This window comes from Ptiloglossa arizonensis, chromosome 11 (assembly GCF_051014685.1).
Source record: "Ptiloglossa arizonensis isolate GNS036 chromosome 11, iyPtiAriz1_principal, whole genome shotgun sequence".
Lineage (NCBI taxonomy): Eukaryota > Metazoa > Arthropoda > Insecta > Hymenoptera > Colletidae > Ptiloglossa > Ptiloglossa arizonensis.
Window position 1 is genome coordinate 13994031 of NC_135058.1, and position 23472 is coordinate 14017502.

At 44.7% G+C, this 23472-nt stretch overlaps 1 protein-coding gene across 8 annotated transcripts in view; it reads left to right on the forward strand.

The window, feature by feature from the left end:
- Nucleotides 1-23472, forward strand: part of Ten-a (Teneurin-a transmembrane protein) — a 990045-nt gene that overhangs the window by 619165 nt on the left and 347408 nt on the right. The window contains exon 1 of one of the 8 annotated variants that reach the window (XM_076323565.1): nucleotides 23074-23132. The exons of the other annotated variants lie outside the window; for them this stretch is intronic. The gene's annotated coding sequence lies outside the window, so the exon portion shown is untranslated. Of the gene's footprint in view, nucleotides 1-23073; nucleotides 23133-23472 lie in introns of those variants that run through there. 8 annotated transcript variants of the gene reach the window in all.

Consider the following 23472-nt stretch of genomic DNA (forward strand, 5'->3'; position numbering starts at 1 on the left):
TGGTGAAAATTAAAATTTTGTTCTTCGTTATTGTATCTCCGCGAGAATATTACAAACATTTTATCAAATTACATATTCTCCGTTTTTAAACAAAATGACTTTCCGAACAATCCAATATATTAATCGCGTCTAAGTTAATATTTGTATTCGTTAATATACCCGAGACGTATACCTAGTATCCAACTAGTTCTCGGTCGGTAACAACGGTCGTTTCTTTCTCGTCTCTACGATGGCGTGGGTCCGAACAGACCCAAACTCGATATACTCAACGCACAGTCAAGGTACAACGTATGTTCGTAACGTATTCGCGTGCCAAGTACTTTGCACAATGACGTACGTATCGTGGGCAGCGTCCCGCGGGGCGTGAAACGTTTAAATAAAGGAAACTCTGCAATCTGGGAATTACGAGTCCCGTGATGGCACCGGACACCCAGAAAGCTACCGATCGATCGCGTCGCGCAAACGACGAACGAACACGACGAATCAACACGGAACCGCGAAACAACAAACCAACCTCGCGCATCGAAACGACGCCAACGCTCTAGATGACTGGAAACGCGTCGCGTCACGTCGCGTCGTTTCGTAAACTTCACCGTCTGAAAAGGAATACTTACCTGCGTAGGTATATGACGAGCCCTGGAACAAACTGACGCCCCACCAACCTCCTCGATAGCGCTGCAAGTAGAACACGATGAATCCGAGAAAGTTTCTATCGATCCTGCGAGACAACGGCTCCCGTTACCCTCCGCGTCCCCCCTCCTCCTCCTCCTCCTCCTCCTCGTCCCTCCCTCGCTTTAAAATTTACATGGATCCTGCGAGAATCCAGGTTCCCCGCTTCTCCAAGGTTTCTCTTGCTTCCCGCTCGAAAGTTTTTCCAAGACGCACGCACATTAAAGCGCGAAGCGTTCTCTGATTACCCTCGAGGTCGAAGGGTGATCCGAACCACCCATTTGGAAATGTTGTTAACGATAATAAACAATAATACCCGTTAAATATCGATAATGCGCGTTATTGAAATTTCTCGATATTTATGGTTAGGTTCCATCATGGATATTAATAATATATCGATAAAGCTTGTTATTAATAGTTTAAAGCGCGGAAGGTCGGTGTCCGATTTAACACCGTTAATAAATATCCAACGGAGAAATTACGTTTCCGAGCAGGTTCGGTGTATACGTGTTCGTACGAAAGAATTATCGGGTCGTTTGTATTCGGTTAAACTCGAATTATCCGCTTTTTGATTCGTCGACACGGATGGCCGAGTGTTTCCATCCCCGCTCTAGTTTACAGGCTAGAGCATTAATCATATACATAACTTAAATCGAAAACTAATCGTATTCTTAAATTAATTTACCTTTCCTTCTTCTTAATTTCAAAGATATGTACTGTTCGTCCATGAGAAGATGGCCAACGGGTGTTTCCATTCCTACTTTAATTTACAGACCAGTAGTTCCTCTACCAACGCATGTATCGTCGTTATTGGTCGAGGACAGTGACGAAGATCGACAGTGGTCAGTAAAAACAATGCGTAAGAGAGCTGGTAGACCGTGAACTAGGACAAGGATGTAAACACTCGTTGACCTTCTTCTCACGGACGAACAGTACATGGTTTGCTAGAAATAGGAATAAGTTCACGGTACTTCTAGCGTTAAAGTTACAACTATCGCATTATCGAATCCGAAAGAACTTTTCCCTATATCGAGAAATAGCACAAATTTGGAAACATGGACGCACAAATTACAAAAAAAAAAAGAAAACAAAAATCGAAAAGCCCGAGGAAAATGATCGTTCGTGCTCGAGTCTGATAGGTTCGTTCTGAATTAAAATGAAATCGACGTTATCGTTTGAAATTTATCGGGCACGTTCGAGTTTATATTTTTTCTACACGCTCGCCGATACCGTGGCCGAGTAAATAATCCAACGTGTATCGATCGTTGTCTCGCCGTTATGGACAGCGCATCCCGAGATTGAACCGAGCGGAGGTTATGCTCGCGGTTAACGTTTCTAGAGGAGCTCCTTGGACGCGGGAATCGCGGAACCCCGTTCGCGGTCTTTATTTCATCGGACAAAGTCGTAAATAGGAACGCGGGAACTCTCCCCTCCTACCGCGGCCTCTTCTCCCGCTTCGTTTTAGAGCAGACACGGCGCACGGCGCGACCATAACCGCACAGGAGGGTCGCTGGCAAAAGTGGTAGCCTCCAGCTCGCGTTTCTCGCTTTTTTCCTCGTTGGTTTCTATGCTCCGTTTCCAACGGAGCCTTCGCTGATAGAATTCCCGCTGATGAATGAAAATTATTCGCCGCCCCCGTATCGAGTTACCCCTCTCCCGGCAGCACGGATCGATCCACGAGATTAACAGTTCGGATGAAAAAATTTAAAAAAGAAAAGAAAAAAAAACAGAACCGAGTACAGAGAGAGAGAGAGAGAGAAACACCCTTGACTGATACGATTTGTACAGCGAGGGAAACGAAATATCTAACGATTATATCGCTCTTCGGGCGGAGCGTATTGTTCCGCGCGTCGATTGCGAGTCGATTCCCAACGAAGCCGATAGACGACTATATTATGCGCTTGATGGGATTCTGCTTGTCCTATAAAAATCATCCCCTCCGTGGTTAAATATAAATCACTTTCCCCCGTGGACACAATATCGCCGGGGCGAAAAAAAAAAAGAGTTTTGTATTCTCATCTTCGAACTGAAGGCTTGTCACACCGGATAACACGGTCGTTTGTTCTTCGTTTACCCGGCCAGTGGAGGACGTTCGAATTGACAGATATAAGAGCGCAGTTTTGTAGCGACCAAACAGAGATAGCGGTTAATTCAGTTTCGAAGAACGACGCAGGATAAATGTATACGTGAAACGCGTCCCCAACAATCGAGAGAATCTTCAAAAATTGTTCTTCAACGTACGCAAATTTGAACATTCGTTTGACAAAATGATTCTCGGTGAAGAATTTTTTCAGACGTACGCGAAACTTTCACTTTTCTTCGATTTTTTAACAAATCTCGAATCGCTGTAAAACAAGAGAGCAGATGAAGAGAAGGATGAAAATTTCACGCGATGTATTTGCTAGTCTTTGCATTTTTAAACGTTTAAATTTTATCGAATCCTACAACAAGTCGCAAAGTATCCTTGCTCCGAATAACGAACCGATATAACCTAGTTTATTTATCACTCGGTGGTAGACGTAAGACGAAAGATGAAACAAACGAAACGGAGCAAGACGTGGATGAAAATCGGGACTCATATTTCGCGCGATGTCATCGTTGGATACCAATCTGCTCCAGAAATTCTCCGAAACTTGTACATACTTAAGTTCCTACAGTTACTCGGTAGTGTATATAACCTAGAGAAGATCCTGCGTCTTATCACCTACTCCCGGGACCAACCCTTTTGACTAGTAATAAACTGGGTTTCTAGCTCAGGTGCTTAAGCACTCTAAAACCAGATTCCCGCGTGTGCGGCGCGCTGCACGTAACACACTCGATGCAGTTAAAAAGCATCGGCTTTCAAAAGCAGCGTGCACTTAAGAGGCGTCCCAAGCGTATTTCGCGCGGTACGCATGTGGGAGCGTGGCTTAATCTGCGACGAGAACTGAGATTAGCCAGATTTTCAACTTGGTAGCCTACATACCGTTAATAGCTGCGCATACAGGGAGGAGTACTCGGTCTATCAGATTGCTCCGCAGAGTTTCAAATCTTTACCTACCCCTGAACGACTTGCCTAGACTCGTTAGTATCGGCGGGTTTGAAAGGTAAGTCTCTTCAAACGTAGACACTTAAATGTCTCTTTAAACGTAGACGCCACGTATGCTGATAGAAGGTGGTCCATCGTGTGGTCGCAGAATGTAGACACAGTGGTTGCATTTATTTTCAAGAAGGACATTGATCGAGTTGGACACGGATGACAGATTACCCAACTGTTTACACCTTGGAGCAAGGGTTTGCTAGGAATCTGCGAGAGTCAACAAGAGACTCGACTCGAGGATCAATTGGTCGATGAGACGACCTCTTACCTCTTTTAGTATCTCGAATACTCAAAGATCGATAGAGTTCGATAAATAGAATCTTCGAAAGTGTACTCACCATTTCGATGACATTCGAACGGATTCGTTCCTATGCAACATTCGTTGGAGATCCTCGTCAAGCTAGGTTTCTTCCTCGATATTTGAGAGCCTTGGTCCTGACCTTAACAAAGACGCGCAAAAAAATCGTAAAATTACAACTGTACAGAAAAGATGATAGCGAGACGAGAAGGTAGTATTTTACCAACGCCGTGTACATCTAGGCGCGAAATTTGAAATCAAAGATAACAAAAATCTTCAAAGTTTCTCAAAACGTCCTTGAAACGTACAATTCGAACGCTAAAAACTCTCTTTGTCGAAAAACCGTTAAAATCCTTTGCCAGACGTTAACCGATCGAATATCCTTCGTCGCGTTGCTTCGTTCGACGATTACAAAGGCATTTTCGCGGGGTTCGAAAAGCGCAAATGCGCCGAGTTAATTATAAATCGATCATTTCCGAGTGATCGACACAGCTGGCCGTGAAAGTGGCCCGGTGGTGGCTGGTGCGCGCGCACGCGTCGCGGCCAAAGGCGTCGGCGTCGGGGGGCCTCGAGTTCAACGCGTAAAACTGCATTTAACTCGATCACCGTAAAATGGGTCGGCGCTAATAAGATTCACGCAGAACAAAAGCGGCTACGTAAAACAAGTTACGTGACGCAAATGCACAATACGCTTGGCGCGCTGCAATTTATCCCGCCAGGTAGGTGGGAATTTCGTCGGCCGGGCGAGAAACGATGGGTGGGGGGAGCAAAGGGCCACAAGGGGCGGTGATGGTGGTGGTGGTGGTGGTGGTAGGGGGGCCGCTGCGCCTGTAATGCCGCCGTGGAACCGAATTTAACACGCCGCGTATCAATTCTTTCGCCAGCAATTTCGTTGTAATTCCGACCGATACGTTTCCCGCCCACCGCGTGTAGAACAGCCCCCGCGGATAATATTGGAACGATTCGCGCGCGCCGATGGAACGTATTATATTAAAATGATACCGGGACGCGTTAAACCGCGTGTTAAACAGGATAATCGTTTGTTCCCGTTGCTAGTTCACCGTAGTCGCGACTGCATTAACGGATCGGATCATTTGCGTCCGGGGCAAGCGTTGTTTAAACGACTCCGCGTTCGACTCGTTACATTAATGATATTTTATTCCACCGCGGTGTCGCGGCTCGTTTGTTCCCATTAAATTTAGAATTAGTCCCCCTGCCACCTGCCCCACCCCCCGCCCCCCGTCCACCCCCGCGTGCTTCCCGTCGCGCTTTGTACCGCGCGACTAACGCGCTTGTAATTTGCCGAATACGCGACATCGACGCGTATCGAGTGCGGAGTGTACGCGCGGTGGACATCGGTAGTCTTTCTACGAGGTTACAATTGCAAAGATAGTTTCATTCGAAGCAATAGGTGGATAAATATTGTAGGAATGATCTCCCTTCGGTTGTTTTAACGATGGTTTATTTTTGTGTAGTAGAATTCTTTGGACAGTTGTTTCTCGTTTGTAGTGTCTGCGGAAAATTGGTGACCGTTCAAGGTCACCGCTGTCAGATACGATTTCTATGTACTTCAGTTATTTATTTCTATGAAACGGTGCAGGGAAGCTGAACGGTACGGAGTCTGTGACCTTGAGAGGTCACAATCTTGTACTTCTTGTACTCCAATCGTTCTTTTCAGTTGCTTGGGTTATTCTATCAGAAATCATACGATTCACTTAGGTATGAATCCTTTACCTATGATCCAATTCACCGTAATGCATTCTAAGGTACAGTTCTGTAATATAAACCGTTGTATTTGCACACAATCGAGTTTCAAGTGCCCCCAAAACTCGATTGTGTGTAATACAATACCGTAACCACCTTGAACAGTCGCCTCGTTCAAGTTAACGAAGTTTAAAATTACAAAGATATTGAATAACAAGGAAATTATTTTTCTCGACAGTTCGGTTCCCTTTTTTCCGTACACAGGAGACAATCTTGCAAAGAAAAATCATAGTGTTCCGTAAGTACACGTTAAATCCATCCAATATCGGACCGATTGCTCGACGGTTCGAGCCTCGGACCGAGCGAGGCGAATTTTCTTTCGCCATCCCTCCATATTTATCGTTCCCCGATCTCGTTTCCCGCCAAGTCTTTATCCAGCCTGGATCAAAATATGCCCTGGGATGCAGGTTGTATTCCGCGGGTTACACGTACGTGTAACCCGTGGCCGTGTGTACAACCACGTTCAGGCTGGTGTCCGCTATTAGGAACAAACCGGAAATAGAAGTGGCTGAACTTTAACTAGCTTCGTAGCGGAATGGTCTCGTTCTCTTCATCAACTCAAACTGCGGGAATTAGCTTCTGGCCCCCGTCCAGATTACTTCTGTACGTTCTGGTCCGCCGTGAGCCGTGTCCCATTTATCTCATTTGCCCCCCGAACTTCTTCGTAATATGTTAATTATGAAAACGATAAGCGAATGATAATCAGCCGTGGTTATTTCGATCCCTCCGCCACCGAGGCAGCCAATTTTACCCGCTATCGTGGCCGGAACGAGTCGGAAGAGGTTGTCGTTTCTTCGTTCATCAGAGTTGGAAACGATCCACCTCGCGATACCGCTTCCGTTGCACCGAGAACGTCTTTGATTAAATTGTTGTTGCGTTTCCTGGAGTTGGAAAGAATCGAACGGAACTCTGAACCAAGATACGAACAACGAACACCGTTCAATGGGCAAACTGTTCGAATTAAACGAGTTGGTCGATTTGTGGACTTCTGAGTCTACTCGTAGTATTGCTTACCGATCCCTCCAGTTTGTAAGGAAGAGATTTTTCACGAACGAAGTAACGTTGACTGTATTTCTAGGTACAGTTGCGTGAATGTTCAGTTTCGAAGGATTCTCGTTTGGGTTCGTCGTGAACCAAAATTCGAGAAGGGGTTACACGAGGTCTGGCTGTGTTAAGTTGGAACGAAATCAATTGGACGATGAAGGTCGCTTCCCGACCGCGAATCGCGTCAGTCGCTACCCCCACTCTTCAGGGACAGAGATAGCTCGAGGCGGGAGATGGAGTGGTAACTGAACAGAGTGGTGGGGATAGACTCTGAGCGACCTTCAACGGTCACTTTATCATATTCATCATTTTTTATTTCTTTCTCACGGTAGAAGTAACCAGAGAAGAAATATATTTATTTCTATGAAAAATTCCTCCCAAGAAGTAAAGTTGTGGATAACCCCAATCGTAAAATGTGTGGTATCTTGTTTAACGTTGCTTCTCAATTAAAAGTACACGTAACAAAAGTTGTTAGAAATTAAATTTGGAAACTTTCTGTCCAATATCGAGATGTATCGACCCTTCTCGTTTTTGCCACAATACCCCGCGAGGGTGAGCAGAGATCTGTTTATTTGTGTCTCGTATATAGAAACAAAAAATGAAACAACATCGTATATACGAAAGCTCCGCAATAATTGTTGTATTCGAACAGTATGTCGGATTCCAGACATCGTCGAATAATTCCGTCGGTACTGGAGTAGTTTCGAGTTGCTGCAACGTACTGTTACGATTGATTCCATCCGTTGGATGGAGGATCTCGGATCAGGTTAGAATCAATTATTTCTGGCTACAAACGTCTAGACCTGTATCGATCCGTCTCGAGTCCCAAACGATACGTCAGCAGATCCTGTACTAATAAACATTCATTAGTCGCCAAACCGATAGGATCCTGAGGATATTGGCAACGAGTACGGCCTGCGTTGGATAGAGGGGTGCGAAACGAGGAGACGTTTGTTGACATAGAAGGGAAAGTTCATTCTCTTGTGGAATGGCCGTCCGTGATATATGATGCGAGACGAAACGTTTCAATTAACTCTTCCTCCGATACGCCTGCTTAATTGAATAAATCGAACCATTTATATACGGTGATCTTTTTATTCGCGTTAATATTTTTTTTTCTTTCTTTTTCCGTTCATTATCCGATATCGTGGAAAATGCGAGAGGTTAGTGAAATTAAAGGGAAACGTATCGATAATTATATACCAATAACACTTTGAATTAAAAAATGAATATTTGCGTAAATACACGATGCATGTATAATAAATCGTACGATCATTTGTACGTACGTGTGAATCATATTGCGTAAAATACGTTTCGTGTGTATCGTGATTAATCTTGGATAATTATACTTTGTACGCTAGAAAAATTATACGCAATAGCTTTTCTAAAATTAAAAATTAGACTTGTAAAATGATCGCAGGTATCGGTTAATATATACACGCACGTAGACATGTATTTAAAATATCTTTTCAATGGATAGTAATATTACTATAAATTGAGAGGTATTGCGAATCAGTGTCTAATGTTATTTCTACGAGATTCTTTTCCCTCGAAACTACTCTAAACTACTCAGCAATAAAGTTCACAGAATTGCCGCAAAATTATAAAAATTACACTGCCGAAATTGAACTGGAAATTACGATTCGAGAAACTCTTCAACGGCCTCGCGATTAAAGTAAAAATTTATGGACGACACGTTGTAAAACTAGACGTTGGTTGGAGTGTTGCTCCGTGAAATTGATGTTTACAGAGATTTTGAAGCAATCTGGTTGATAAACGACGATGTCCGCGCCTCGAAACCGAAGTACGGAGATTCTAAAAGATTTTAAGCCAAGATTTCGAATGATTCGCGAGGAACAGGTTGTCGATGGAATTGTGAATAGAACTTGGTGGAACGTTAAATCGGAATGCGACTGTCGGCGATAATTCTCGCGTAAATCGCCGGTTTCGAATGCACAATTTTACCTAGGACGCCTATTCGAAGAGGAAAAGCAGGCGGCAAGCGTTTCACGAAACTAACCAACGTGGGTGGGTAACTGAAGCTGAATCGAGACGCGGATACACGGTTGATCTTATTGTGAATGGGCTTTGCGGAAGCCTCAACTCCTCTGTGAACGCGCGGAGATTAGTGGTTGTCAGTTCCTCTTCCTTCGCGAGATCAGAAGCGGAAAGGAATCGACACAATGCCTCTCTGCAGATTAGTAGCACGCGCAGGCTGCGTCAGAGGGACCGAAGCACCAATGATACACGGTTTAGCGGTTAATGCTTTCGAATAAGTTGTCGTTCGGATCTAAACGACGACTGTTCTCTTTTCTAACAAGTGTCCAAATTTCATCGATCCCTCTCAGAATCGTCGAAACTGTTCGCCGATAATTCAAATTGCACTTAGTCAACGTGTCATATAGATGTTGATTAAAATGTTGACAAAATTTTCTACATTTAAAATTCTTTTCATAACCCCCTTCGATTTTAAGACCTCTCTACCCCACCTTGGATTCTCAGTTATACACTCGTCCAATTTTAAAGATTTACAAAGAAAAGTATTCGTGTTATCCACAGTTTTCTACGTTCAAAATTTCCTTCGTAACCCCCTACAAATATAATCACCCTCAACCCCCACCCCGTAACTTCTCAATTATACACCCCTTCAATTTTTAAACCCTAGTGATCGATATATTTACAAAAGAAGATATTCCTCATATCCACAATTTTCCTGGTAACCCCCTTCAATTACAAGACCCCTCTACCCCAGATCTTGGACTCTCTATCGTACACCCCATCAACCTCCAAACCCTGATAATCTATACATTTACAAAAATAAATATTCGCCTAGTCCACAATTTTTCCACCCTCCGAATGTTCTTTCGCAATCGCCACCGCTTCTCCAGCTCCCTCGTTGGAAAACACCGTCCATTCGTAATCGTAAGTACATAGGATAGAGGGCCGATCCCGTCGTTACGGTTCCACGGATGCAGCCGCATGCCCAGGGCAATGCGAGCGCAACTATTAATCCATCCGCTGTTCGCCGATGGAAACAAGAACTCATCGGTGGATCCGATGATCGTCGATTAACCACGGCCTGGGCACGGTCGTCGGACAACATCCGCGGCACTTCGCGAAGGTAGTGGAGTGTCAACGATCATAACACATCATGCAAACCTATAAGGGGTAAAGCGCTGATCAGAATGCCTGGGCACGCACCCCCTTGGATTACCTTCGCCGTCCAGCGTCCCACGGGTTGCTTGTTCTACTGGTAACGTTTCGTTGCACGATGCGCCGACAGTTTGCCCTCCTCTGTCCCCCGCATCGGGCACGGTCGACCATCAACCGGGCCGCATCCCTTCCTAGTTCAAATCCCACAATCGAGTGGCGGACTATCGGGAAATCACCCTAGATCGCCATTATCGTTAATCAACCTAGTGTTTACGGAGTCTTAAGCGACACTGTTTGCCCGCGGACGCATTCAGCTGCGAGGCCACGCATATGTTCGGGGGTTTACGAGCTGCCGCGACCGAACGAAGAAGAACTGCCAGGTTACGGAGACCCCCTACCCTATCACCCCGCGATATCAACTCGATGAACCTAACCCCCGAATCGTTGGGTTACGTTCGAGAGCACAAGTGCTGACAATCGTTCTATGGACACTAGGATTGCCTGGATCGTGAGGAGAGAGCACACGTGACAGAGAGCTGTCAAGAGAGCTTCAAGAGAGCTGATAATTTTGTATATGATAACAAAACTTCAAATTTATAGTAACAAGATTTTTACATTCAACTAGTCGGTGGAAATTGAAAGTGTCCTGGAACGTAATTAGAAGTAAGTTTCATAATTCGATGATAATCTTAAAAATCTTGAAGGCGGTTCTAAGAATAAATGATTTTTGACAGGTTTATCGGAGATGTGAAGAAATTGGAATGAAAAATGAACACGCAGGGACGATTCTTGTGCGAAAAAATTAAAACTCAACGTTTCAACGTTTTTTAACATTGATTTTGAAAATTCGATATTCGAGTGACGTTCTCGATGGTTTTGTTGGCCTTTGGGGTAGATGGGTGTTTCGAACAATTGTATCCGACGCGTTTCTCGGGCTGTGCGCGATCGAGGGCGGTAGGATCTTATTGGTATCGCAGGTAATACAATTTTGCGTTTCGCTGAGTAATGAAATTTTTGAAAGAGTTCATTTTCTTTGCTAGAAAATTATGTGCCGCGCATGGGAGTTTGGAATTTTGGGTCACCGGTGACGCACGTGATACGAACACAAAGCGAATATGCGCGCAATGGAGCATGCAAGCACCGCCATGTTCGTTGAAATATTGTTCTCGGCGAAGCTGTTTATTAAATTTAATTTAATAGGTGTATTTTCGGGTTATGAAAATGACGTTTATATTCCGTAATATAATCGGTCGAATTTAATTGGGATGCGTACAAAGTGACTCTTACGAAGAACTGGAAGCAATTATCGAGGTTCGACCGGTCTTGAAAGGTATTACGTAATCAGAGGCGTAGACGAAAAGCATTCAACTTACAAAGAATAATCCTTAAAACTCCTGGTGCCCTTATTCTAAATGCAATCATCCCTTTCCGCTCTCCATCGTCGCACAATTAAATTTCAAGCTTCTATTTCTTACGCAACCTCTCGCTGTTATAGTTCCCGTCCTCCAGCCGTACTCACCGTTTACACACACTACCAAAGCCTTCATCCATCAATACTGTATCTAACTTTCCTAATTCTTTCGTCCACTTTCATTTCTTTCTTTCTTTTCTTTTACCTTTGCGCGACTCTTCCGTGCGATAACTTCGAGGTTAGGTTACAAAAGTCCGTCTTGCGCCTCGCCATTGCTCACTTCGCCCAAGACGTTACAATAATAATAAGAATAACTTTCGTATGAAACGAGTATCGGTAAAAATCGTGCATCCGCGAAGAATGAACCCATCCATCGAAAGAACCGTTTCGCGAGAATTGACGCGTGCACAGACCTAACCTCAATCGCGCGTCGAATACCCCAAAAGGTAAATCTGTGGCACAGGTGAGAAGAAGTATCCTGCAAGCGTAAAAGATTCGGTATCGGTGTCTCCGCGAAGTACCCAATCCGAACTTTGTCTTTCAAGTCGCGAGTTAAGGAACGATCCGCGCAGCGTGCGCGACATTACCGGTCCATTACGTCCAACCTAACCTAAAACTCGTTAACCGTACATTTCCTCGTTCACTGTCAATCAAGCAAAGTATCGGGGCACTTTGTAGCTAACTATCGTCGATTACCTCCATCTGAAGCGCTACAATGTTGGGAATGGTTAAATACAATTACGTGATCCGGCCAACGACACTTCCGCCATTTTCTTCAATGCGAGATGATTGGAAAAATAAAGCCAACGCGACGACCATGCGCGGCACACGCGCGCCGTGCTGTACCTCGTCTCGTAGGTGTCTTCTCGGAAAGTGGCCGAGATAACCCGAAGAATCCTCCAGGAACGGAACCAACGTCGAGCGTGTCCCACTGATAACGGTCGTAAAGGTCAAGGATCGTCGAAACGAATAACCTGGTCACGAGCGCGGAAGCGACACACTGATTTGCCGTAAACGGCGCAATTACGTTACCCAACGGCGCAGAACTCCGCGGCCAGGAACGCCTGTAAAACGATGATGGCTTCCGTCGTCACCGTGCCGTCGTACGAACAATCGTGATCCCGGCTGGGTTAGGTTCGTTGCTCGTAAATCGCGAACGAGACCTCCGCGTACGCCGCGACGGTTCAAACCGCGAAGAGGCGATCGGCGATGCTCTGTGGTATAAATCGCGACCTTGACGCACGATCTCGCCACCGTGGAACTTGTACGAGCAACAAGAACGAGAAGTGACGGTCGAACGGTCGCGTAGGGTAGATTTTTCGAAAGTGGCGAGCGCAAGGACCCGGCCACCGGGAAACGACGCACCGTGGCGTACGACGCCATTGCTAGCACCGTGTACGAGTCTCCGCGAACCTGTGTACGTGCGTTCAGGACCGAAGAGATCTCCCCGAGGAGAAAAAGGTAACCGTCGCGCTCCAGAGATTCTCTGGCGGACAGCCAAACACCCAACAACCAAGAAACCCTCAGACTCAACTGTATCCACTCCATCCACGGACCCGGCCATCTCTACCGGCTCTTCTCTTTTTCCCCTTTTCAACCTCCCCGCTACCTTCACCTGCTCGGAAACCTCCGAGCTCTTCGCTCGCATCCCTCGCTACCGAAATTCCATTTTCTAACGTCCTTCCCTCCCAACCTCTCTCTCTCTCCACTCTCCTCGTTCCCTCTTCGTGCACCCACCCGCTTCTTACTCGCCCTTTCGACTGTCACTCCGCAGCACTCGCTATCGCTCTCTCGCGCTATCGTTACGGTTATCGCTCTCGCAACCCGGCTGTTCTATCCACCAGCCACCTCCGTTCGATTTCTACGTGGAACGTAGAAACGCGGCCGACTGCATTTCCTACCCTGACGGGTCTCGTTCGTTCTTGCTGCGCGAGTACCGCGCCGCGATTAAACAAACCGAGCCTCCACCTCGTGTTCTACGAACTCGATCGAACAACTATCGCGATTTTTAGGGAAAGGTTTTAGAACTCGATTGGAACGGTTAGCGATCATCTGGACCTGCGGAGGAACTATTGATGCAAGGACGTCGAAACTGATTCAACGATACGTTGCAGCGTTTTTTTTTTTTTGGAACGAGGAACCTTCCGGAAGGGGGTATTACGGTCCAAGGAGGTGAAGAAAATTTTTAGTCTTGGAAATTGGGGACGAGACGAATATTTCTCGGTTTGTAAGTATACTAATCATCGTAATTTAATAATTGTGAAAGTGTACGATGCTGGAGGGGGCATTTTATAATTTAACGGGAAAAGAAAATTTTTAACGTTGAGAACTATGGACGAGACGAATATTTTTCGATTTGTAATTACACTGATAATCGTAATTTAATAATCGTGAAGGTATATAATACTGGAGGGGGCATTTTATAATTTAAGGGAGCGCGAAAGAATACACAATTAATATGTGAAAAATATGTAGCATTTACCTCAATTATTTACCTCGAGCGCGAAAATTAAAAAGTAAAAAAAAATGTATCGACTAGAAATCGTGCTCGTTTTAAAGACTACCGTGAATTTTGATCGTTTATTTGCCTCGGTGAACGACGAGAGTGAAAAGTTTTTTCGAAATTCCAATAGTGTCCGAGACTCCACTCGGAAGGTTAGTCGCGCTCTTTACGTAGGAATCTTAACCTGAAAAATCAAGTACAAGAAAAATTGGTCAAACACTCGTCCCACGCTTTTGCTCATTAAGGTACTCCACGCACGCAGACAAATATGCATCAAAGCAATTGGAGCGAGTGTGCGCGCACAACTGGGGGAACGTAAGAGGTGCAGTAGATTAGGTTATATAGAATCAGCCGCAGCGCGACATCAAAGAATCGCGAAACGCGGAATACTGTTTGCCACTTTAATTAATGCCCGCTAAATACGGTAACAAAACTAAAGCAATTGCCAAGTGAAAAGGATGCTTTTCGTGAAAGTATAGAGAAACTTGGACGTATTAAAGCATCCCAATAACATCCACAGAGACGTTGCCCACCGCTGGAACGCCATCTCGAGTAACCTCCTTTCATTCTTTAAGTAAATTTAATTAATTTTAATTAAAACATTTTTAAGAAGCTTGCACGACTTAAACGAACGTCAGCCGTAAGGCCTGATGGAGCTGACTGCAAAGCCGGCTAACCGTTGGAATTACTTTTCAAAAGGACATAACCTTTAATTGCGAGATCTAGTTCAGCTGTAATTTATATCACTTTTTCAAAAGTGAACAAATTACCTGTAACCGTGGTAACTGCATCAACGACATCCCCTCACTTCGTTTCCCGGTTTTATAAAGAGAGGCTACATCGCTACCGGTAATTGTACGATAAGATCTCTGCATCACGAATAACTTGGTCGCTCGGTAAGGTACTTTAACTCTCTCCTGAAGTCGAATTTTGTCAACTCGCTATATAGAACGATCCGCCGTGGAAATTGAGTGAAAACAATCTGCGACTGTTCCATCACCGGTAACCTCAATTTTATTCTCCCATCGATGTGTAATTTCGTAGAAAATTTCCGCTAGTTGAAACAACGCTTAAAGACCCGTTTAAAGCGATTCGCTTCCTTTAATTCGGAACCGAACGATTTCAAATCTCGAATAATCGGCTGGGTTGGGTAATCGAGCCAAATATCATAAACATCCGGTATTTTTTTCAATCTCGAACCGACAGTTTAATCTCGTACACTCTTCGGGTTTACTGTCCACTTTAATACACACGCGTGGATTTTTAAATTATTTTCAAACGCAAAATGATTCATCTTTTAAAACGATAAAGGAACATTGTAATTAGTTTGACACTGTCACGACACAGCGGATGTCGAAAAACATTGCAGCTGAGAGTCTACAATATAATATAATTATTACAAACCACGTGACGTTTTATATAAAAAATCATATTAAACTATTCCGTACAATTTTCATTCATAATCTATAACGCGTTCATTTACACTCACGTGAACTAGAAGTCGATAAATATTATTGTACAATACGCACTCGAGAAAAATACATGTATGCCTCGGAAGCATTCTTTTCGAATGCCAACACTACATTATCGATAAATATCGTTGTAATGATTAAGTTCCGTGCGAATATTATAGTTTCTCGACTCAATTGTATTTATCTTACCCGAGATAATTCAAGAGATTATTAAGAATTCTTTTTCTTTTATCCAAAGTAGAAAATCGAGAGGAAGAAAGTTAATTTCCCATTAAAAGACGATTCTCCGCCAGTTGGAAGACGTTCGAATCGAAATTTTCGACCGGAGAGTCTGTCGAATGCACCGGTACACCAGTCAAGGGACATCGGGCAGATCAAAATGGCGATGCAGGAGTCATTAACCGATCCGGTACATCGACCCAGTTGTTGCCGCGCCATTAGCAGATAACGACACTTTTTCGTGCTCTGGCTGAGCACAATCCGAGATCGATACCGATCGTTCCGCTCGCTTTGCCATGAACGTCTCGAGCTCGAACCGATGGCACGGTTTCTCTGAAATCAGCTGGACCGTAGTCGTTCAAACAGCATTCTCGAAAAGAGGGAAACACCGCGCCGGCAATTTCATCCCCGGCGCTTAAACACGGTCACGCGAGATGATTGATCTTCCATCGTACGTCGATACATCTGCTTCCGAAAAGAGTGTCGATCGCTCGCGAGCGTCTCCTGTCCCGTGGACAGGTTGATCGATTCGAAAACCGTACTCGAATGTATGCACAAGGTTATAATACGGGAATGCACCATCGTTCACGAGCTCGAGAGATCACGTATAGTATTTCGTGGCTTCGGCCGAAATTGTTAGCGATAAAACAGTTTGATCGATGTCGAGTTCGACGTATTCCGTAGAGTCAATGAGCTGTTCCGAGTTATGGAACAATCGTCCAACAAGAGCAATCCTTATTGGCCTCGATTCGAGATCGGAATCGCTACCCACCCCGCTTTCGAGTAACAATTCTTATCACTTTACGAATAACGGAATGATCGTCTTCAGAAGCGTATCGTTATTAGACGGTCATCGAAATATCTAATCCACTTTGAGTAAACTGGTCAGATTTTTGTTTACTCGTAAGCGGGAGTTACTGTAAAATTTAAAGTAATTTTATTCGATATTCGACAAGTATGAAAAAATAACGCTCGACGGAAGGTGCGTCGATTTGTTAGTTTCATACCAGTATACTTAACCGGTATTGTTGCAAAAAAAAAAATATGGCGACACTTACCCGTTTCCTTTTTCCAACCAACAATAGCTTTCCCCAGTTTCTATCGAAATTAATAACCATTATTGGTCTAGCTATTGGAATTCCATACTACTTCAATACAGAGAATAATTGAACGTTATATTTTACAAACGATGAACTTTCCATCGAAGTTTAACCAGCAAGCGCCGCGGTACGCGTTAATTGCCACCTGGCGGTATTTTCCAAAAACTTCACACACCCGTGGTACGTCACAGATAACTTAATAAATCAAAGAATACCTATAAATTCGGCTTGGAACGGACCGCGCCGCGATAAAAACATCCAAGTCGATGAAGGATGACGACATTATGGTGTAAATGCCAATAACGATCGTATTAAAATTTATACGAAAGCGAGATCAGAATTCGATTCGCGCGATCCTTCTTTGAGGACAACTGGAGCCACTACCACCACCACCCCTCCTCCCCCCTTTCTCCGAAATATCGAAGAATTTTAGAACGCTCGAACGCGTCCTTCCACCCTCTCCGAGGATGGTTTTCATTCGGCAATAACATTCCACGGAAAAAAACAGCGACGCGAAACGTTTCACCCTCGTGAGCGTATGAATACGTTCGATGAGCGGGCGCCACGGTGGCCAGTGGCGACGAAAATCGCTTTAGCGTGGGGTGGTCAGTGGAAAATATGAGATACGCGGGGACCCCTTGATCAGACCTGGCCACATTCTCCGTGTTATCGCCATGGCTACCGGAATGAAACAACCATAGGCTGCACCGGTCGCTGAGAACAAAGCACGGTCCAACCTAACCCAACTTAGCCCGAGGGAGGAGTAGCTGTATCATAGTTTTAGAAGCTTGAATACTGGATACGTTTGGGACGGAGTGAACGAGTCTTCAAGACTTCTGGTACATCGTCGGGATCGATCGATTGTTCAATCGCGAGGAAACACACTGTTCCCTTTCAGTCAGTTCGTGGAAGCTTGAAAGACTTTGACAAATGTTACCCCTTTGAGGACTCTGAGGATTTTCTAGACCGTGCATACTAGGTTGAGTTTTGTCGTTTTTTCCATTGTAAAAGAATACTCTTCGATTTTGAACAAGTGTAAATATACGAACTAGTCGAAGGATCTACACGAAACTTCACACGTGTGTAAAGTTGGTACCATCTTTAGAAAAATACAACGACGCACCTAATAGCTTCATTTCTTATCGAACACTTTCGATTTTTCTTCCCTTCGAACGAGATAATTTACCCCCAACGAAGTCTCGAATGCCTGTGAATTAAAACGTTCAGAAAATGACCACGAACACCTCCATCCAGTCTACCAACAGCTTCTTAGCCTACCACAGAGACTATGAAACTCGGAATAGTATAAGAACACCAGCATTCTGGGTTTAACAAGTGAGATACTACTTGTACGTGAAGTAACATTTAACGCATACTAACAAGGTTCGAAATGTAAAATTCACAATCGCTTAGAATACATTCAATTATTTTCATCCGCACTGGAGTCCTCCGGATACGAACCTAAATCTACGATGTATCCAAGACCGTGTCTCGCGATCAGTCGCTTTTAAAACGCAATTGTCTGCGACAGTCCCATGCTCGAATGCATTAGTTACAAAGTACATGGCTACCCAGCGTTCCGGCTAGGTGTTGCAACGTTCGGTATGCGGCGAGGTTGAACCCAGCTAACCCGTGAATTGGTCGGTGTCCGCGACAGTGGCACCACGTGTCCCGTTCGTCTCGCCGTTCGTTTTCCTTCGTTTTCGTTGGTCGACGCGACCAAACCGATTGTTTACGCGTTAAACGGGCCCTGATCGCGCGTCTGACGCGACGACAATTTATGCCCGGCGTTACAAAGGGAAGCCAGCTCGCGGTGCGGCTCGATCTGTCACGGTGTCTCCTCGGCGCAACAACGCGTGGCGCGATCGAAGCCCTTTGATCTCGCGGGACTGCGTGCCAATGACGCTGTAATTCCGATCGTGGCCACGGATCGCTGCGAAGGATCGTAAGGCTCGGTGTTATGTGTCCTTTACTTCCGCGTTTCGACGCTCGACTGGTTTCACTTTGTACACCGGCTGAGTAATAGACACTCTCTGATCGTGACAATTGCCTTCCCGCGGTGCCGAGATCTCGACGACTGGACCAGCCCCGCAAAGGACATTCGGTGCATTTTCGAGTCGATCGAGTCTGTTGCTACACGCTTCGAGAGGATACGGTTACCCAGCGAGTGATTCACGAAGAGTACGTCCACGATCGTGGAATCACGGATCGGTGTGATTTCAATGGGGGATCTCCCAGTCTCTGGAGAGACGATACGGTGTAGCTGTACGACGATACAGGAAGATTCGTAGTCAGACTTTGATCACTGCACTGGTGGTGCTGCAACGTTTCGTTACATCGAACACCCAACATCGAACGTTTCGGTGCCTAAGGCTAACCATGCTTCGAAAAGTTTACTAGATATTGTAGGGTTCGTAGTTAGACTTGGATCACTGCACTGGAATCCTTGCAAACACGTATTTTGCAATTATTCAGTAGATAACCCAACATCAAATGTTTCCATACCTAAGCTACCAGGTCTGTTGGCTAACCTCATTTCTGAAAGTTTACTAGATTAGACCGAAACGAAATTTACATTGTACAACCGGTCGGAGAAGTTTACGTACACCTTCTACATCGTAATATAGTATTACGAACCATGGGAAAATTTCAATAATTGAATAATTTTCTAAATTCACGATAGACGAAGATGTTCTAAAACAAGTCCTTTGGATAGTCTACTGGCTATCTTACGAATCTTAACCGTATTAATTTGAAGCAAAGTTTGTGTCGCAACTCGAGCTCAAGTTTCACTTTTCTCTAAATATTGACGATTCTCAACCCAACACTAACTTATGAAACTTAACCATATTGGTCCAGAAGAAATTTTATATCGGAATTCGAGCTCGCGTTTCACTTTGCTCTAAATATTGGCGATTCTCGATCGGGGCCGGTTTTCACGAGCCCGGACGCGAATTATAAATTGTAGATGGCGCCACTGCGCCGCGAGCCGAACGAACGCCCCGCAGTTTCCCAAACACCCGCCAAAAGGTACAACGACCGAACCGTGGAGCTTAATTAAAATTCGACGCGGCCCGGTGAACCGAAGCTGCCGCGATTCAAAATTCCGCGCGATCGCGCCACCGCGCCTCCCTGTATTTAAAAAGTGCCGGGCGCTCTATAGTCAGCGCGACACGCGAAACTATGCACAGCTTCGTAACTACTGCGCGTGATTTGCATAAGCAAATTTTACGCGGCATAAATGTTTCAGCGAGTCGTAAATTGGATTAACCCCTCTTGGAAATTAGCCGTGCAGTTTTTAACCAGTGCTGCGATGTTTGCCGAGATCGCGTACCATCGAGAGGCTACTTTCGTCATTCGTGGAAAAAAAAAGAAAAGATTTATTACTAGTATTCGGGAAGATCTGTTCGACGAATTGATTCGATTCTTGTTCCATCGAGAAGGTGATGCATCGTGCATTGTTTCAAAAAATTATCAAAATTTATCCAATGATCATTTATCAATGCCATACTTTTTCAATGCCATCCTTTTTTATATTATTCTCAAGTGTGTACCACAGAAAGAATGTTTTATTACTCTAGGATGTGTGTTGAAAAAACAAATAATCGGAGAGTGTACAAGCTCGAATTATTGTCAAGTTCTGACCGTTGCACGATTTTACAATTTTAACCGTAACATCGTCAATTTTTGGAATCGCCTCGTAAAATATTCATAGAATATTCGACGGATTTGCAAGCGAGCGAGCAAATGAAAAATCAATCTTTTCGCGATCGTAGAGGTACGTACCCCGTTAAAAGTCAACGCGGCCGTGCACGAGGTGGCGTTTGCTCGCGCTACTTCGTAAATCCTTAGATTGGAAAAGAACAATATGGCGACGACGATTCGTCATGTTGCTGTGTACCGAAGCCGGCACATGGATCTCGGGAATTTCGTAAAAATCCTGAACGCGAAGACAGTGACGAATTGCCGTGGAGATAAAGAGACGGGTCGGGGGTTAGGGGCGTACTGAAACAACCTTGCACGTCGATGAAGACGAAACTTCGGTACGTCGAAGCGTAAGAAGAAACGTTAACCTCCTTTCTTCTGGACGCTAACGACTCGCCGTTCAGCTTCGGTAATTTTTTCCTCCGGGAACGCAACTTCGTGCTTCACTTTTTTTTTGACCACTCACCTTAATTGATAACGTGCATTTCTCGGCTGGAACTTCGAACATCGACTCTTCCAGTTCGTTCTGTTCGACAATCGAAGAACTTTGGGGACAGTATTGGAATGGAATCATTTTGCATCGTCTCGATTGCTGTTGGTCACTTGGAACGTCGAATAGGTTAGAAATCTCTCACTCGTGTAGGTTAGGAATCTCTTAGTCGTACAGGTTAGGAAACCTCTTAGCCGTGTTTAGAAATTTCTCAATCGAATAGGTTAGGATCGAAATCGAATCGTTTAGGTCGTAACAGAGGTTGTTTGGTTACTTGTTCGTGTACACGTACAAGAATATTACCGAATATTACTCGCCGTTAAAATACAAACAAGATAAACGAATCCTAGAACAATTACATCAAATCGAAAACGCTCGGTAAGTGACTACGCTTTTGTGGATTCGTAACTTGGTGAAATACCAAATGAGATTAATTTTATAAAACGTTTATAGTTTTACACCGTATCTGGAATTAATGGTCTTACTTGAATTTTCAATAACAAATTCTGGCGCGCGAAAGAATAACAAGAATCTCCGCTCGGTGAACGAGCCAAGTGATTTTGTTTAATCCGGTCGTACGGTGTAACCGGAATACGCAGTTCTGGAAATTACGTTGCAGCGTCTATTCTGTCCCTTCCGCTGGGTCAACGACACTATTCAAAGGTCGTGGTATCCTTACGCGTACCCGCTGTGGCGCCCTCTACATGGGTGCGCATTTACTCCCATTGTGTATGCATATGTTTCGTAATGGAGTGTACACCGCGGAGTTGTCCCATTAGCATAAACGAATAAATAAATACATTACGCTGATTCAATGTTACCGCTGTGGGCGAATAATTCGCGCGATGTTCCGCGAGTAATCACCGCGCCGAGACAACCGTTGGAAAGACAACGATCTCCGGGTAACCGTTACGGTGTAAACAGCGAAAAGAATCCCAACAGGTCGGCCATTTCGCGCAACAAAAACTACTGCAGACGACTTGGAGCGATCGATGGAAGGACGTCAGTAGCGACTACATTACTTATGAACTCATTAACTATACAGATAAAGGGAAGGTAGTTCGCAACGTTCCATCAGCTAGAATATGCATGACGTTACGAGCCGGCGGACCGACCGGGACTATGCACGAAGGAAGGCAGAATTGAATTGCAACGTCAGTCTGCCATCAGGCGGGAAGGAAAACTTAAAAATTAACTACGAACCCGCCTGTCAGTGCGCTGACACACGTATCGATGCAGATTTTGCATCGCTGCCGGGCGCATTCTGTTTACACGCTCGCACGCCAGCGCACCCTTGTGTACGTATCGCGTACTCTTACTAGCGTTCGTTTCGTTTGATGTACATTGGCCTCCGGTTCGGTTGTTTTCTTTCGCGAAACGACCGCGCTACGAGTCTTTTAAACGTTGAAATTCTAAACAAACCGAGAGCGGAGATATAACAACGGAACACGCCTTAACTCTGGCTACCGACTTGGAATAATAATAACAAGTGTCTATTTCCCGACAGAGTTGCGTACGATACGAATTCGAGGGTTAAGCGAAACGTAGTGTGTTAAATCGCGGATAAATAATTCGAACCATTGCTCGGTACATTTGGGGAGCACGTATAAATCGTAAGTTCGGAAAAATTGATTTCTTTAATTGTATTTACCTGGAACATTTTTGGAAAAAGATTCTGAAAATTTACGACTATTCTGATTTCTTAATTACTCCGTTTTTTAGCGAAGCAGCGTTACTACACTCATTGACAAATTGTACTCCCCTAATTCTCGTCAGCTCGCAATTGTTGTCACGCGGTAGTAACAATTGTTTACTTGGAAGTATTCACTCCGGGAGGAGTCTATTCGTGGATATTAATATTCGCGGAGAACCCGGGTAAAAATCACGGTCGCGAACGCAACGGCTCGAAAAACCTAACCTGTAAAAGTAATCTCGCTCTTAAAAATGTCCGCCGCGTAGGAAATTAACGGCGTAAATCGCACCGCGCGGCGACCATGTAACGATAATTCGTCGACGGTACACCAAAAGTCAGACAACTTGTACCTAATAAATTCAATTATCTCGACGCGGGTCAAGTTCCAGCTACCGGAAGATCGTCTAGTTCACGGTGGCTCCACTGCAGCTTGTCCCGCTAACAAGATACTAGTTACGATGTCGTTACTTTTACGGAAGTTCCCCCGTTGTTAATCTATAATGGCGCAAATACGGCCAGCATCGAGTTCCAGGTAAAATAACCGATTTCCTCGCACCTTGTTACAGCCCTTGTTACGTTTCAATTGAAAGCGACAGGTCGTGCAGTGCGACGCTGTTACTCGAATTGTAATAGGAAGAAATCCAACCGTCGAACGACTCGCCACTGTTGAAACTTTCGAGGGAAATTACCTTGTCGCGACAATTTTAAGCTTTCCTTCCCGCACTTATATTAGGTTATTACACCGTGAGCTAAATTATGCCTGCCATTGAGACGAGTTGAGTTACGATTACGCTGAGTCGACGTTTCTAGGTTAGGTGACACGTGGCGCCATCTTCCGTTGCTACTTTCGCAAGGACGGTTAAGTTTATAGG